The sequence below is a fragment of the Diceros bicornis genome, chromosome 24, assembly GCF_020826845.1.
Source record: "Diceros bicornis minor isolate mBicDic1 chromosome 24, mDicBic1.mat.cur, whole genome shotgun sequence".
In the NCBI taxonomy this organism is placed as follows: Eukaryota; Metazoa; Chordata; class Mammalia; order Perissodactyla; family Rhinocerotidae; genus Diceros; species Diceros bicornis.
The window spans coordinates 49,573,832-49,580,854 of record NC_080763.1 but is presented as its reverse complement, the minus strand read 5'-3'; positions in this window follow the sequence as shown (position 1 = coordinate 49,580,854).

Genomic DNA, 7,023 nt, shown 5'->3' with positions numbered 1-7,023 from the left:
TGGAGGGAAACCCTCTTCCCACCTTGTCCCCGAGGGGGTGTCCCAGACGGCCCAGGTGGGAGGTCTACCCGTGAGAAGTCATGTTTACACCTGACTGTGGACACGGAGCCCACATTCCCACCTCCGGCTGGCCAGAAAGACCCCACGCTTTGAGTGCCCTTTTAAACTGTGTTTCCTAACTTGGACCCCTAGGTGCCTGGGAGAAGGAAATGCTAATGGCCTTTGTCCCAGACCTCTTGGTGCCTCATAAGTGATTTTTCAAGGTCAGTGAACCCAAGACCCAGGGAACCCTGCCACCATGAGCAAGATCCCCCACAGGGGCGGAGGGGGCGCTCGGCCCAGAGTGCAATCATGTTCGCTCGCCGAGTGCAGAGAAGATAGGTCGGCAGTGACGCCAGGTCAAACGGGAGCTTGAAAATAACAACCTAGCAGATTCAAGAAAGAATTGAGTGGAACTTCTAAAAATGATGAAGTGCTGTCCCTGAACTAAAGACTCCACGGCCACAGAGACACTGCTGAAGAGAGAATCAGAAGTCAGAAGAAGACGGTCCAGGATGCTGCCCAGGGGCATGAGGTGGAAATAGCGTCAGCAGCCGGGTGAGTGCGGGGCAGAGGGCCTGGCGGGGGCCTGAGGCGGATCTGAGCCGGGCAGGCGCGGGGTGAGCACAGACAACATGGGAGCAAGTGTGCTGGCCTGCTGGAGGCCCTTCCGCAGGAAGTGTGCCATCTGCGGGTGATGCTGGTGGTACCCCACATTCTGGGAAGGCCCCCTGTGACCTCGAGGGGGCAGGTCTGGCCTGGGGTCTCGGAGGACACTTTGCCTGCTCGGGGGAGAGGCCAGCTGTCACAGGCGGGAGTGGGTGGCACCCACAGGCGCATCTGTACATACCACATCCGCGTGTGCTCGCACGTGCAACCTGCCGCCAGCCTCCTGAGCCCACCTCAGATTCTTGCCTGCCTTACCCGACTCAGGCCTGGTCTGGATGACCTGGTGCCCGGCAGAAGTGGGGACAGGGCTCTCCGCACACCTTTCCAGGCTGGGGCCTGGCCATAGCCAGCTCACACTGACGGCCACACTGGAGCTGCCCAGGCCCAGGACATGGAACCTTCCTGGCTCAAACGTCTCGTGCCTGTGTCACCCCTTGATGTCACTCCTGGAGGTCAACCCTGGACGATGGGGCTTGTTCTTGCTTCCAGTGCCGCCCCCTTGGTGTGGCCACGGGGAGTGGCTGGGATTGCAGCCCAGCACCCTGTGGCTGGCCCTCCGCCCTGGCCCTCAGCCCCAGGGCCACCTCCACAGCCCCAGAGCGCCATTCACCCTGCCAGCCCCCAGCTCCTCTTAGTCCCGCGATGCTGAGGCCAGGGCCCATGGAGAGTGTCAGGCCCCTCTGTCCCGCCCGGGCCGGCACCTTGTTCTCTCCCGGGTGGGTGGATAATTAGCCCCCAGAGGAGCAGCTGCTTCGTTAGGAGGTTCAGACAAAGGAAAACATGTTCACAGGGGCCCCAGCTGGCAGCCACCCCACAGTCACCCTGAGGTTGGCGCTGGGCACCGGCCACGCCCCTGGCCGAGCCGGAGAAAGCTGTGGCCGTGGGAACTGTCGGCAGCCCCACATCGAGGCTCCTCGTTTGCCGGCATGGCTGAGCACCACCCTGCTGTGGCCACACGTGAGAGGACCACGCGCCGTCCAGGGGCAGTTTGGGGACCTCCTCGGCTGCCTTCCCACGAGCCCACCGTGATCTGTGCAGCTGTGCGAGCCACCTCCCGAAGACCGGTCTCTCTCACTGCCTGCCCCCCTGCTCCCCTCTGTCCCCCTGTCTCTTCCTCCTCCTTGGTGACGGGTCTTGGGGAGCTGGACGGGAGAGGCCGGGGTCCGACAGGAGAGGAGCAAGGCTCTAGCCCGAGGGCTGGGCTAGGGGAGCCGCTCCACTGTCTCTGGGGCGCATGTCACCAAGGTAGGGTCTGGGCCTTCCAGGAGCCTGGTGGGCTGTGGGTTTGGGGGGCACAAGGCTCAGCAGCGTGGGTGTCGGGGGCTGGGGCCTCCCCTGAGATGGCAGCCCAGCCAGGACCTCTGGACTTGCTCCCAGCCAGGGTCTGGGGAGGCCGAACGGGCCCAGCAGGGTCTTCGTGTCCCCCTCATTTGCATCTAGGACCAAATGCTATGCAGTTGAGAGAAGATGGAGGTGGGATCAGAGTGGCCATTGGGAGGGGAGTGGGCTTCAGACGTGCACTGGAGCTGGAGTCCACCACAGAGATGGGAGTATGGGGGCCGAGATCAGCCTGAGGTGTCGGCCTGGGGACTGGGGTGGGTCTGGATAGAGGTCTGAGGCCGAGGTGGGTGCCTGGCAGGGCTGTGCTGGGAGAGGTGCGAGGCTGGGGCAGCCCCGGGCAGCAGGCACTCTCTCCATGGGCAGGGGACCCAGAGAGCCCCACGCTGCCCTCTGGGTGAAGAGTGACCTGTCCGCAGTGGCCATTGCTGCAGATTCCGTGGCATGGGCGGAGCTGGGGTCCATGCGCAACCGCTGGAGATGCCGGCCTCCTCTGGGCTGGGGGCTGACCGCTGGGGGCGTGTCTCCCTGCATACCTCCTCTCATCCCCACTTGGTCAGAGCAGGGAGCTGTGTGCCGTCCCTGCCCTGCCTGGACCAAGGGGCGCATCCCGACCCACCAGCTGACCCAGTGTCCTGGCAGGCGGCCGGCTGCAGGCACCAAGCAGCTCGGAGGCCAGCATCAGCCCCTCCCACCCCTATGGCCCTGGGCCCGCCTGCTGCTTCCTCGGTGCTTGGCCCCGGGGACTGCGCCAGCTGGCTCTGCCTGGCGACAGCTCTGACTGCTGAGTCTCCGAAGAAACCGGGCCCCGGGGAGCGGGGCAGAGATTTTCACGTCCCCAGGGCAGCCAGGCCCATTAACGCCTGCAGGCCAGGCCGCAGGCCAGTGGTGTTGGCCTTGTGGTGGCCTGACTCCAGCTCTCCCAAGACCCAGCCTGGCTTGCCCATACCCCATCAGACCCCCAGACCCAGGTCTTCCACGGAGCTGGGTCGGCAGGGACCTGTGAGCATCTGAGATTGAGAGCATCAGGGTGCCGGGGCTGGGAGACCACTATTCAAAAAGGAAACTGAGGCCCAGGAGCAAGGGATCTGGCCTGGGACAGTCTTTGTGGCCTCCCTGGAAGGGAGATTCTGGAAGCCTGCTGCACAGGTGAGGACTCGGGTCTCAGGAGATGACAGCTGAGGGGTGGCATCCCTGGAGGAGGGCAGCAGGCAGGAAGGCGGGAGCCGTGGGAGGCCTCCCTGGGGCACAGCGGATGTTCAGAGAGGCTCAGACCAGCAATGAGGCCAGTGCGGCAGCTGGGAGGTGCCTGAACACCAACACCAGCTCATGGAGCTCCAGAGGAGGCCAGGAAACAGGCTCTGAGCGCGGGCGGGGCATGGGGTGGGGGGGTCCGCTCAGGCGGGAGACACACTCATTGCGCCTGCTCCATGGTTAGTCCAAGCCCCCGCCCCCGTCTGCACCGCACGTGGGAGAGTAAGGCACGGCCCACCTCATACCTCACGTCCTTAGTCCTTCTGCATCTTCCAGGTTCCCCACGGGGCTGGGCCTGTCGCCCCTCACCACCACCCCCGGGTAGGCTGCTGCGCCTTCCACTCACACAGCCCTCTGGACATCAGGCCCCCCAGAGCCACTCAGTCCCCCCAGAGCGGGACGGAGCTGACAGCCGCCCCCAGGGGCTCTGTAGCCAGAGAGGCCCTGTCAGGACCCCAGTACCTGGCCCATGAGACAGAGCAAGTGGCCACAGAGCTAATCACCAAAGGGAGCGTTGGAGGTGATCAAAAGATGGCAGAAAACAACTTCCTGGAGCTAAAACATAGCCTCCCAGCCGGCAAGTGGGCAGCCAGTCAGAGGAACAGGTGGTCACTGCTGAGACCCAGATTAATGCCTTGAAGACACGAGGGAAAAGATGAAACGCGGGGGGCAGAGACTCGGAAGGGAATGCACACATTAGGAGCTCCAGCAGGAGGGTGAGGGACAGACGCGGGGAGGCCGTGACTGAGACGAAAGCACCGTCTTTCTGAGCTGCAGGAAGCCCCAGCGGGCTGACGGCGGGCTCCCGGGAACCAGGCTGCATCCGAGAGGAGCTCGCGCCTCTGCGAGTCCTAGAGATGTCTGGAACTCTTGGAAAAGAGGGAGCTTCACAAGGACGCAGGGAGACGAGCCAAATCTATAAAGGAAAAAAGTAAAATGGACTGTGTGGTAGGCCTTATGAATGCTCATGAGCATTTTAATTTTATTTATTTATTTATTTTTCCCCCAAAGCCCCAGTAGACAGTTGTATGTCATAGCTGCACATCCTTCTAGTTGCTGTATGTGGGACGCGGCCTCAGCACGGCCGGAGAAGCATGCGTTGGGGCGTGCCCGGGATCTGAACCCGGGCCGTCAGCAGCGGAGCACGCGCACTCAGCCACTAAGCCATGGGGCCAGCCCGCTCATGAGTATTTCCGGTATTTTCTCTTCCCAGGCCAGTGGGAGGAAAGGAGATGGCCTGGCCGGTGCCATGAGCACGACTGACCGTCGCCTCCCTGGGCGGCAGTCTTGAAGAGCCGGCCTGCGGTTCTCCCCTCTCTAGGGCCGCTGAGGCTGCGGAGGATGCAGGAGGTGAGTGGGACCTGCCGTCAGGTGGGGCCTGGGACACAGGCCAGCCCATGAGAGTCCCCGGAACCCACAGTGGGCTTCAGTGTGAGCAAGAAGCCAACTTTTCATGTGTCTTAAACCATGGAGATTTGGGGATGTTTGTTACTGCTGCATGCCTTCCCCCAGCCTGACGAATACACGTGGCCCTTGACTTCTGAGCCCTACCAGCCTTCGTGATCTGGGGCTGCGTAACAAGTTACCCCAAATGTAGTGGCTTAAGATGACAAACCCTTACCGTCGCACGGTTTCTGAGGGTCAGGCACGCAGGAGCAGCTTAGCCGGATGGTTCTGGCTTGGGGTCTCTTGGGAGGCTGCAGTCAATTCATTGTCCAGGGCTGCAGTCCACTTCCCAGATGGCTCACGTGGCTGTTGGTGGATCTGAGCTCCTTATGAGTGGGCCACCCCACTGCACTGCTGGAGCGTCCTCGCGGCTTGGCGGCCGGCAGGACAGACGCTGCCGGGCTTTGAGGATGACCACGTCACTGCACCAGCTCCTTGTGTATGTCCAGCCCACATTCAGGGGGGAGGAGTGAGCCCACCTCCTGGAGGGTGGAGGATGGGGGAACACATTTTAAAAGTGCCACATGCCACGCACACAGGCCACGGGAGTCCTGGGCAGAGCAGCTGCTTCCCGTGGTGAGTGGCTCCCTGTCCCCGGACACAGCTCTGTTCTGCAGCATGAGCATCGCCCGCATCTTCTCTGAGCAGCCCTGTGGGCGCCCAGCCGAGTGGTAGCCAGTCACAGGAGCACCATGTGGGAGTTGATGACTGTACGGCGTGAAGCATCATTTAAACCGGCGGGTCTCTAGACCGAGCACTGGAGTTGTGTGGCCGAGGGACTTCAGACGGTGGAGGGTGACTGCAGGGAGAGACAGAGCAGCCGCCCCCTGTTCTCACCTGCCAGCTGACTTTGTAGGTCACACTTCCGTCCTCGCCCTGCCCAGGCCTATTCCATCCATAGCCTGCTAGGTCACTGCCACCTCCCCAGCCACGTGGCCTTTTTTCCTATTAGATTGAACCCTGTGAATTGCCTTTTTTAGGTCAAAACAGACCCGTAACAGCAATTTCATACCGTTCAACCTAATTATTTCAGTGCAGCCAGCACCTGGCACCAATTTTCCCAGGGCAGAACTTCCCAGTTCCCAGGGCCAGTCAGCCCATAGGAACACAAAGCACAGGAAAGAGAGAGGGGTCCTCCCCTAGCGGCATTTCAAAATCAAGTCCTTTTTAATATAGAAATGAGAGGCACAAGGAGATCCAACAAGGTCTGTCCTTCTGCGAGGTCTACATTGATTTGATTGTCCTTCTCCCCCAACCCTCCTCCCCCTTCTCCTCCCCCTCCCTCTCCTCCTCCTGCCCTCCTCCCTCTCCTCCTCCTCCTCCCTCTTCTCCTCATCTCACCCCTCCTTCTTCTTTGGAAATATTAAAACCCTCCAGTGGCTTTCCATCCTATCCAGAGAAAAAGCCCAAATCCTTCAAGTGTCCTTCATGACTGGGCCCACCTCACTCTCTGCTCTCCCCTCTTCTCTCCGCTGCAGCCGCACAGCCTCCTGCGGCTCCTTGAACAGCCTGCCTCAGGTCCTTTGCACTTACCAACTCCCTCCCTCTTCAAGCCTTCTCTCATCTCCTGCTCTGCTCTGTCCTCCTCCTTGGCACCCAGCACCACGAGGCCTCTCAGGGCTGAGTCGTTTATGGTGTCCCCTCCCCCGGAAGCCAAGTTCATAAGGAGGGACTTGGGCTGTTTCCCACACTCTGTCCTCAGCTGTAAAACAGGGAGGGAAATGTCATAAACACCCAATAAATATTTCTTGGATGAATACAAATGTCAAGCTATCTTTAATAAAAAGGTGTTGTGCTGTCCTGCTTTGCTTGTGCCCTGGGGGTGCATGCAGTATGACCACTGGGCAAGCCAATTCCTCATCCTGGATGGCTTCCATCTTGTTGTTGTTAAATTTCAGTACCGAGTGATTTTTCTGTAAACAGGAGCTCACGGGAGCTCAAATCCCCGGATCCTTCCGTGTTTGAGAGGAGTGGTGTAAAACCCTGGAGTCACCTGTCCCTCATATGGAATGTCGATGTGGAGACATCCGGGGGGCTGCTGTCCCTCCCCCTGCTAAGGTGATGACCAGAGGATGGGGTGGGATATTGTCTCTGGGGACTCAGCCCCACACCAGCCATTTACACTGTCCCCGTCCCACTGGGCTACAAGCCTGAAACTACACCCCAGAGTCCCTTGCCGAGTGGGTTCCAACCGGGCTTTGTACGGGAGGCTCCGGTGTGGGGTCGGAGGCAGAGGAAGGCAAACTGTCTGCTTGACTCTGGCAGCTGCGGCAGCAG